This window comes from Berghia stephanieae, chromosome 13 (assembly GCF_034508935.2).
Source record: "Berghia stephanieae isolate SIO BIC M18660-M18661 chromosome 13, UCSD_Bste_1.3, whole genome shotgun sequence".
Classification (NCBI taxonomy): Eukaryota; Metazoa; Mollusca; class Gastropoda; order Nudibranchia; family Aeolidiidae; genus Berghia; species Berghia stephanieae.
Window position 1 is genome coordinate 28,731,724 of NC_088372.1, and position 10,000 is coordinate 28,741,723.

The 10,000-nt window shown below is 36.8% G+C and overlaps 1 protein-coding gene across 2 annotated transcripts in view; it reads left to right on the forward strand.

Moving 5' to 3' along the window:
- The window catches only part of LOC144958744 (uncharacterized), a 184,815-nt gene that overhangs the window by 27,740 nt on the left and 147,075 nt on the right, over positions 1–10,000 (forward strand). Inside the window, exon 1 of one of the 2 annotated variants that reach the window (XM_078890915.1) lies at positions 614–902. The exons of the other annotated variant lie outside the window; for it this stretch is intronic. The gene's annotated coding sequence lies outside the window, so the exon portion shown is untranslated. Of the gene's footprint in view, positions 1–613; positions 903–10,000 lie in introns of those variants that run through there. 2 annotated transcript variants of the gene reach the window in all.

Genomic DNA, 10,000 nt, shown 5'->3' on the forward strand with positions numbered 1-10,000 from the left:
ACATAATCGATCTCCATTATTTCAAATTTGATTTGGCATCCCCTACAGGTATCTCAGACAAAGTCGTTCATCCGTCCCGCCACAAGCTCGTCACGTTTGGCGATTTCAGTGTCAACAGCGGGAAAAAATTTAGTTTGGGGTCTTAGCAGAATTGCCAATTTGGCGTTTATAAAGCCAAATTTAAATAACAATGAACAACTGCATTAAAAAAAAAAACAATGGCATTTTGACATATTAATCATTTTTCCTCTTCTATTTTTCTTTTCAAATCAGTTTATTTCACTTAAATATAAATACGAACACTAATATCACAAACACACACATTTTCACCTCATGTAGAGCCAAGACACCAACTCGTAGCAGTGGACTAAAGAAATCAGAAACTTTTTTCAAATTATACATTCTGCATTTCAGCAGAAAAAAGTGATTCTTGGAAAAGCTTGGCATCTAAAAAAAATGTCTTCATAATTTGGCATGGTTTGAGACTTGTTTGGCATTTTTTGCACGATTAATCTGGTCATATTGGTCCCCCGCCCCAAGTCCCAAATCACCGCCGTCCGTTCTCCTCTCCTCTCCACTCTCCGCCCGTCTCAAGCGCCCATCCAAGCACCCCACAGACTTTTGGAATGGAATATAGATAACATAGTCTGAATAATGCATTATGAATAGCCCACGTAAAACGGAATAGGCTAATGACGATAGATAGGCTATTGTGGTTGATTTTTAAATATTTTTGTTGTTGTGAACACTGACAATGTGAGACAGTGAGTGAGACACACTTCTTCTATTCTACTGTGACAAATACGGAATACCTGTGTGCTAATCTTTTGTTCATGTTCCTCCCGGGCTTGCAATGGATTGCTTGGAATACTAATTAAAACTTTAAAGGCCGCCAAAAGCATGTATGTCAGGTATAACATAGATAACTATAATATTCTTCTTATCTATACGGACTACAGTTGCTTGTTCATGTTTTATTTTTGTTTGTTTTGTTTTGTTTCTCTTTTTTTTTTTAAAGTGCTTCTTCTTCTTCTTCTTCTTCTTCTTCTTCTTCTTCTTCTTCTTCTTCTTCTTCTTCTTCTTCTTCTTCTTCTTCTTCTTCTTCTTCTTCTTCTTCTTCTTCTTCTTCTCTCTTCTTCTTCTCTTCTTCTTCTTCTTTCTTCTTTCTTCTTTCTTCTTCTTCTTCTTCTTCTTCTTCTTCTTCTTCTTCTTCTTCTTCTTCTTCTTTCTTCTTCTTCTTCTTCTTCTTCTTCTTCTTCTTCTTCTCTTCTTCTCTTCTTCTTCTTCTTCTTCTTCTTCTTCTTCTTCTTCTTCTTCTTCTTCTTCTTCTTCTTCTTCTTCTTCTTCTTCTTCTTCTTCTTCTTCTTCTTCTTCTTCTTCTTCTTCTTCTTCTTCTTTCTTCTTCTTCTTCTTCTTCTTCTTCTTCTTCTTCTTCTTCTTCTTCTTCTCTTCTTCTTTTCTCTTCTTCTCTTCTTCTTCTTCTTCTTCTTCTTCTTCTTCTTCTTCTTCTTCTTCTTCTTCTTCTTCTTCTTCTTCTTCTTCTTCTTCTGCTTTCCTCCTCCTCCTCTCTATCTCTTTCTTTCATTCTAACTTGAGGGTTTAACTCGCTCCTTACCGACCATTCTCCAGATTTTCACCCTGAAACATCACACCCACTACCATAAAAATGGATTCTTTAAACTCTAATTCAAAAAGAATAAGTAAATACAATACATCATTTTGTTCAGAAAAAATACAAGTTGTGAAACACAACAGTAAGTAGCTAAGTAAAGAAAAATCCTTTATCTATTCGATAGCAACAAAGAAAGAAGTGAGTAGAAAAGTGCCAGAAGACAATAGAGATTTTAAAAATTTCGCAGTGATGGGGGAGGGCTCGAAACCACGACCTTACCAGCACGGCAACTACTCCTGGCTGGGGGAGAGGGTAGCGCTATCTGTGGGTAACGCTATTGTCAGAGCTATCCACGAAGGACACTTTTTCTACTCACTTCATTCCTTGTTGCTATCAACATAATAAATGACTCCACTTACTTTTCTGTATTAATATTAATTCTTCCATGCTTGGCAATTGTTTTTTTTGTTTTTTGTTTTTTGTTTTATTTTTGTTGTTTTTGTTTTTGTTTTCTTTATTGAGAGCAACATGTATGCCTTTGACTTTGAACCACAGATAAGTTAACGTTATGTCAAATCACATGATCATACAAATATAGATAGCTCGAAGTTGACGTCACTCAGGTCTTTGTTATTGTTTTTTTGCCATCCGCGTTTATGTGTAATTCTCATTAAACTGTATTAACCAGGCTCTAAACGACCATGGTTACACAAAGTTTTGTGTGTTAGTCCGTTATACTTCCGGATGGCAATGTTGTGAGTTCCTTAGCCAAGCGCGTACTATCTATACGTGAGCATTTTATGTGAAAAACACACGGTATTAATTCATGTGCGCATTTCCTCTGTTCATCATGATCACTGCGTTTCACATAAGCTCCTTTAAGGTTAACACTACGTAGTATGAAGAATATAAAAACACGTAGGTACCTATATAAAATCTGGCCATTTCAAATATGGGATCGAATAAAATCTAAGACTTGGCATATCCCAGATTAAGGAGTTTATGAGTTTATGCCAAATTGAGGATCATTTAAACCGATCAAAATTTGAAGGACGTTTTTGGCCAAAATGTTTAGATACGTGTTCTCTCTCTCTCTCTCTCTCTCTCTCTCTCTCTCTCTCTCTCTCTCTCTCTCTCTCTCTCTCTCTCTCTCTCTCTCTCTCCCTCTCTCTCTCTCTCTCTCTCTCTCTCTCTCTCTCTCTCTCTCTCTCCCCCTCTCTCTCTCTCTCTCTCTCTCTCCCCCAGAGTACAGCAGATATAGAACGAATCCAATTTCATAAAGTGCAAGTCGCCTGTTAGATGTCCATTTGTACTCCTGTTCGTACAATATCCGTTAATGCTTATGTGCAGATGCCTACTCATCCAAGTCTCAATCAAGCGAGAGAATTGTTTGTAAAGTTCTTAACCCAAAGACACAAGGCCTGGGCCTTGGTCATGCGATTTCTGTCAATCATTCATCCGGCTACTGACCACGCTCAACATCACTTGATTTTATTGTAAGTTGAGACTTCGTGGCGTTCGACCGCCGAGGACATAATTAAAATGTTTTCACATACTATTTTAGATTGAATTTTCTATTGTTTCCGTGACGAGATGTTGTACCTAAACAAACACGGTGTTGCTGTTGACTTGAATTGTGTTTTATTAACCTGTCGAGTAAAGTTCGTTATGGGTGGGGTTCCCGACCTCTCATAGTGGGCAGGGAGGTACTTGCTGTATCTTCTATCCCCCTGTTTCCGTCTTCCAATTCATTGCTTTCTGTCTTTATCTTGGAATGAGATTACTTAAGTTTTGCCCTGAGCCTGGGTGGAGTCCTTGGGTGGGAGGGAAACAGTAAAATGTATAGTTAGTTTTGGGAGATTATATTTTTTCCTAGTAAATCATCTCTCTGTTATGAACTGTTATTTGTTAATTTTTTAACATATGATTTTTAAACATTTGAGTGTATTCCTTTTAGTGGGGTCTTGTGCTGGTGTCTTGGTGAAACGTTTTGGTAATCTCAAACTAAGTACAGTGATAGTGTGCGCTTGGAATCTACATCTGTTCCCTATTTGTACCATTCCCCTTTATCTTCCTTTTCCCTCAATACTTATAATTGTACATCTAGAATGTTTTTACTATCCAATTTTCATCCTTTTTACTGGCGCTGATATGACCTAAATGTGTTGCAAGCGTAAAACCCTTAAAAGCAAAAAAAAAAAAAAAAAAAAGGAAGAAGTGTAAAGTATGTTCTTGACTCCCAGTCATGTGACTGGGACGCCTCAGTCGCGTCTTCTAATATCTGCCAGACCTTTACTACTATTATGAAAAATTCGTAAAATTATGAATTTTTGGCTCCAATTTCAGAACCTCGTGATCATCTCAAAGTCATCAAAACTTATAGAAAATGAAAGCTGATGCCAGACTGGTACATACTTTAAAGGATTTTGAAGTGTTTTTCAATACTTGTGAGGGAAATTGTTGATCTTTAAAGTTAACTATAGCGATTACAATTTTTATATCCTAAATTTGCCAAATTTTCACCTTTTCAAGTCTGCTGGTCTGCTCTATGTGAATTCCCTCCACCTTTTACGGTCTTCTTCCAGAGATCATAGTGACAGTAGGTCTTCCACTGGATCGATTTTAAGTTGACATTTTAAATGTTTTGAAGTCCCTGCTTAACACAGTGTGAATTGTCCTTTATATTAAAAGCCTTTCTACTTCTAGTTCCTATTTTATCGCAATCAAAGGCAGCTTTTGCTAAGGACATTACTAGACATAGAAAGGTACCAGTTCAATACACTGTAAAAGAATGTACGAGAAGTAAGTAGTTTCCGTCCACACTCTATAAAGTGTGTCTCTATTTACCACACACACACACACACACACACACACACACACACCTTGCAAAATCATCACATTTGTCAGGACACAAAAGGCATCTTTATTATTCAGATTTATTTTCAACATCACAAACTTTGAAGAATGATCTTTGTGTAAGTAATAAGAACATAAAGTTGTTTTGTAGAATGTCTTCTTTGAGTTAAAAAAAAGCAATTATTCTTCCGGGACAGCCTGCATTTTGGGAAAATACCGAAAGGGATCAGTAAGGGGAGAGTTAAGTTCGGGAACTGCCATCAACTCTGGAATATTATTATATAACTTTGATACAGTGATACAAAGTCATACAGTTATAAATTTATTCTGAAATAAATGTTGCTAATTTTCCATTGCATGTAGTAATGTAATCAACAAAACATCAATTTCCTATTTCGCTGTCGTCAAGTGCGGCTGATAGATATATTCAATTCGTGCTGTGGACCCATGAACTGAAAACAATGTTATTTCCTGTTCGTGTTCAACATTTAAATAACCTTGATTTTGGGTTGTGATAATGGAAGGAGGTAATTATTACTCATTATATAAGGAGAGATCTGCTTCTTGATTGACGAATGAGTAAAAAAAAAAAAGTTTGTCGTAGACTCTCTCTCTCTCTCTCTCTCTCTCTCTCTCTCTCTCTCTCTCTCTCTCTCCCTCTCCTTTCTCCTATATCTCTCTCACACAAACACGCAATCACACACACATATATATACACACACACACACACCTTTATCTATATCTCACCCTCACACACAGGTCCTCGTCCCCCCCCCCCTCCTCCTCCTCCTCCTCCTCATCATCATCATCATCATCATTATTGGTATTATTATTATTATTATTATTATTATTATTATTATATTATTATTATTATTATTAATATTATTATTATTATTATTATTATTATTATTATTATTATTATTATTATTATTATAGACTGATAATACATTTTAAATCAAGTATTCCTGACATTGCCTTACTATCGGATACAATTTTGTTTATCACCTCCTTTTTGTCTTTCCCATAGTTACAATTATAAAACTGTTGGTTACCATTTTTAACCGAGCGTGTTTCATTCGATATCATAATCTGTAGCTACACTTACTTATAAACGTATCGTAATCGTGACTTTCCAATCTATTTTGTTTGCGCACCGTGTTGCGCACTGTGTTGATAATGTGATATCAGTTTACCAGACGAGACATTGAATGTGTGTTCTCTGTGTAATAAATTATGTAAACCAAGAAAGCTATAAATTGGTGACTGTACCACCTCATGCATTAGTATTATAACATGCTATCTTTCATTGGTATTGTTTCGGGGTGAATCTGATTGACTGTTTGTATAAAGAAAAGAGAGAAAGAAAAGAAAACAAAGAAATATACCCCCCCCCCCCCCCACACACACACAGAGAGAGAGAGAGAGAGAGAGAGAGGAGAGAGAGAGAGAGAGAGAGAGAGAGAGAGAGAGAGAGAGAGAGAGGGGGGGGGGGGGGAAAGAGTGGATCAGTTGACTCATTAAACTCTTGAAAGACACGAATTTTTAAAAAACTCGTTCTTCAAATATCGATCGATTTAAATGACCATAACCTGGCAAAAAAACTGTCAAACCTGGGAACTTAGCGTTCGACTGTTAACTGATTATAATGTCTGTTGTATAAATTGAAAGGTCAGCATAGCCTTAACAGCGCATATATCTTCAACGCTTGGTGGACGATGCTGGAACAAATAAACGTTCTTTAACGTAGAGGAACCAAAATTATATCTCATGTAATAATAATTTGGTACTAACTAGAAAGCTCGAAAGGATATGGCATGTACACTCAAACGTAAAAGTATCAATTAATTATATATCTTATGTTTTCCTGGAAAGGGGTTTGGGGGGGGGGGGGGGGGGGGGGGGGGGGGGGGGGGTTGAGTTGCGAATGGACCGGGTGGATTAATCCTGCATTTCCACTCGAAGGTTCCGTATTCAACCTTTGTTGTCGGCATCTTGTTTTCTTTTTTTCTTGTTTTTTTTTTCCCTTGAGCAAGAATTTAAAACCCATTTTGCTCATTTTGTTTTAAATTCCAGTGTTGATGAACTCTAAGAACTGCCATATCTATCGTATAATGCCAGAAACACATTTTCCCATTTTGGCCAAAAAAAAAATATTACTTCGTATTATATTATAGTAGGGCCTAATAACTCGCAACTTGAAAAAATAAAATGTCTTTAGCCTTAAATTTCCAATCTAGGGTTTAAGTCTGTTTTTTTTTTTAAAAAAAGAAGAAAACAAAGAACAATAAATAAATAAATAAATGAATAAATAAATAAAAAATAAATAATAAATAAATAAAAAAAGATCAGTTTGGAAATATCTAAATCGATTAATGTTTATAGCAAGATTATTTTGTTGTTGTTGTTGTTTAAAATTTTTATTTATTTATTTATTTTTTAATACCAAACTGAAAATAAAAGAGAAAGAAGAAGAATGATTTGGCAGTTTACGTGCGGTAGATCATAATCTTCCTCCTATTTCGTTTCTGGGACGTCAATGCTTTGTCATCTGTATCCACTATCCATATTATTTAAATGGTTTTCATCCAAAGCTTTGTACAAGGACGGTAGCCTAGTGTCTACTCTGTGAAAACAGGTTTTGAAAAAGTTTGGTTTGAAAACTATAATCCTTCAAATTATCGAACAATTAAAAATGACCTCCATATTCTAGTCAAAAGCTCTCAAACCTGGAACTCCCTGCGGAGTTATACATAAAAAAATCAAGATGAGGGCCATTTTATCGATCGATATTTGAAGGACTAGTTTTCTGGCCAAAATAAAATTAACTTGTTGTTTTATTTTTGGACTTTTTTTTCCAGCGTACATTAGAATAGTTACAATGGAATCCATCTTCTTAAAAAAGATTTTATGTCCGTGTGGCGGAGATGCTAAAAAAAAAAAAAAAAAAAGAGAGAGAGAGAAATAATTTATGGCCCGAAATATACCAATTATATTATTAGATGTATATACTTAATTACTTAATCTCTTCAGGCCTTGAGGCACATAGGGCATCACAGACATCTCCATTTTTTGCGATCGGCGGCTTTTGCGGTGGTGGCTGTATTCCAGGACAGGCCTGCTTCTTTAATTCTTTCTCATGGTCCTTCGCCAGGTTTCTTTGGGTCTTCTCGCTTTCTCTTCCATCTGCTGTCCAGTTAAGGGCTGTCTTAGGAAGTGACCCTTATCTAATAGGCCAATTTTATTGAGGAAAATAAATATAAGGAACTAAATTGATGAATTTAAGCTCTTTGTTATTGTTTTTATACAGTTATTTCAATAATTAGTTTTTGGACTACAGTATCTTATATCCATCAAACTATAAACGTTCAAAATGTTACATCCAGTTTTGTGTGTTGGTACGTTTTATACGGCTGGTGGTGGATGTTGTGAGTATTTTACCTAAACGCATAGCATCTATAGAATCCCAAAGAACATAAAACTAAGGCTTCGTTTTTTTGTTATTTTAAAAAATCTTTGTGAATTTAAATTCTCTTTTCAAAATCCCGACATAATACCCATTTGAGGTGTCGGGTTACACCTTATGTGGTCTAGTGGTATAACACTCTCTTTCGGACCGGAAGGTCCTAGGTTCGAACCTCGCTCGGCGCTTAGTCAAGCTCTTGGAAAAGGCTCTTTCTTTACTCACATTCTCCCACCGTATTCAGGTATAAAATGAGTACCTGGCCGTTTAACAGCGTTGTCTTTGTCCGAAAAATATATTTGTAATATCGCCTAACAAGGCGTCATGTCCCGTCCTACATATTAAGTGTTGCTGTTGGCCAGGGACCCCTTGTAAAGCGATCTGAGCACGTTTAGTGGATATTGCGCTATATCAATGCTCTAGTTTTTTTAAATATATAGCACAGATGACAAAATACAGGACAGGAAGGAATGTTAATGGCCAAGCGGTTCGTTTGTTGTCACAGCTCGGTAAATTACCTTCTTTCTTTTTCTTTTCTATCTTTTGTTCATGTTCCTGTTTACAATGCCGAGCTCCTTTTAAACCACAATGCTATTTTGAATTTCAAGGCCGTTCATTTCCTATTCATTTGCGTTGTGGGATTTCGGTGTTTTGAAAATATGCCCGTTCTGGCTAGATCTCGATACATCGTAAATAAATACAATATGTAGGAGAAGTGAGAAGGGCATGTTTGTTTATTTGTTGAGAGAGATAGATAGATAGATAGATAGATAGATAGATAGAGAGAGAGAGAGAGAGAGAGATGGATAGATAGATAGATAGATAGATATATAGAGAAAGAGAGGGAGAGAGAGAGAGAGAGAGAGAGAGAGAGAGAGAGAGAATAGATTGAGAGATAGATAGAGATAGAGATAGATAGATAGATAGATAGATAAATAGATAGATAGAGATAGATAGATAGATAGATAGATAGATAGATAGATAGATCGATAGATAGATAGATAGATAGATAGATTGATTGATAGAGAGAGAGAGAGAGAGAGAGAGAGAGGAGAGAGCTATGATAGAGAGAGAGATAGATAGATAGATAGAGATAGATAGATAGAGAGAGAGAGAAAGAAAGAGAGAGAGAGAGAGAGAGAGAGAGAGAGAGAGAGAGAGAGAGAGAGAGAGAGCATGTCGAACTGGGAACACAAGTCAGTGTGATGTCAAAATACTGGTTCCAGTCTCATTGGAAAAGTGAATCCTGATGATTGGATAGACCTCTCTCTCTCTATCTCTCTCTCTCACACACACACACACACACAGACACACACACACAACACACACACACACACACACACACTCAAACAATCACCAACAGACCTTGTAGGACCTAACATTCTCTTGTCAGTGTTTCTTAAATTTTCGTCTCGTGCGAATGTTTGAATGTTTCGTGCATATTGACTTTAATCATGATATGGAAGGCTTTTTTCACTTGCTTGAACTTTCATTGATTAAACTTCAACTTGTTTGGATTATAACTCCCCCCCCCCCCCCCCCCCCACACACACACTTCACACAGACACCTCCCTCAACTCACCTTTGCATGTTCGTTAGTTTGTTTATTCTCTTCTTCTTCTTCTTCTTCTTCTTCTTCTTCTTCTTCTTCTTCTTCTTCTTCTTCTTCTTCTTCTTCTTCTTCTTCTTCTTCTTCTTCTTCTTCTTCTTCTTCTCCTCCTCCTCCTACTTCTCCTCCTCCTCCTCCTCCTCCTCCTCCTCCTCCTCCTCCTTCTTCTTTCTTCTTCTTCTTCTTCTTCTTCTTCTTCTTCTTCTTCTTCTTCTTCTTCTTCTTCTTCTTCTTCTTCTTCTCTTCTTCCCCTCTTTATCCTCCTCCTCCTCCTACTTCTCCTCCTCCTCCTCCTCCTCCTCCTCCTCCTCCTCTTCTTCTTCTTCTTCTTCTTCCTTCCTACCTTCATGTCTTCTGTATATTTGCACACTCTCCCCAACCGCTACACCACCACCATTCTTATTTACCTCTTTCTCCTCATCCCGCTCTCTTACCTTCGTTACCTTTTCTCCTCATAGTATTC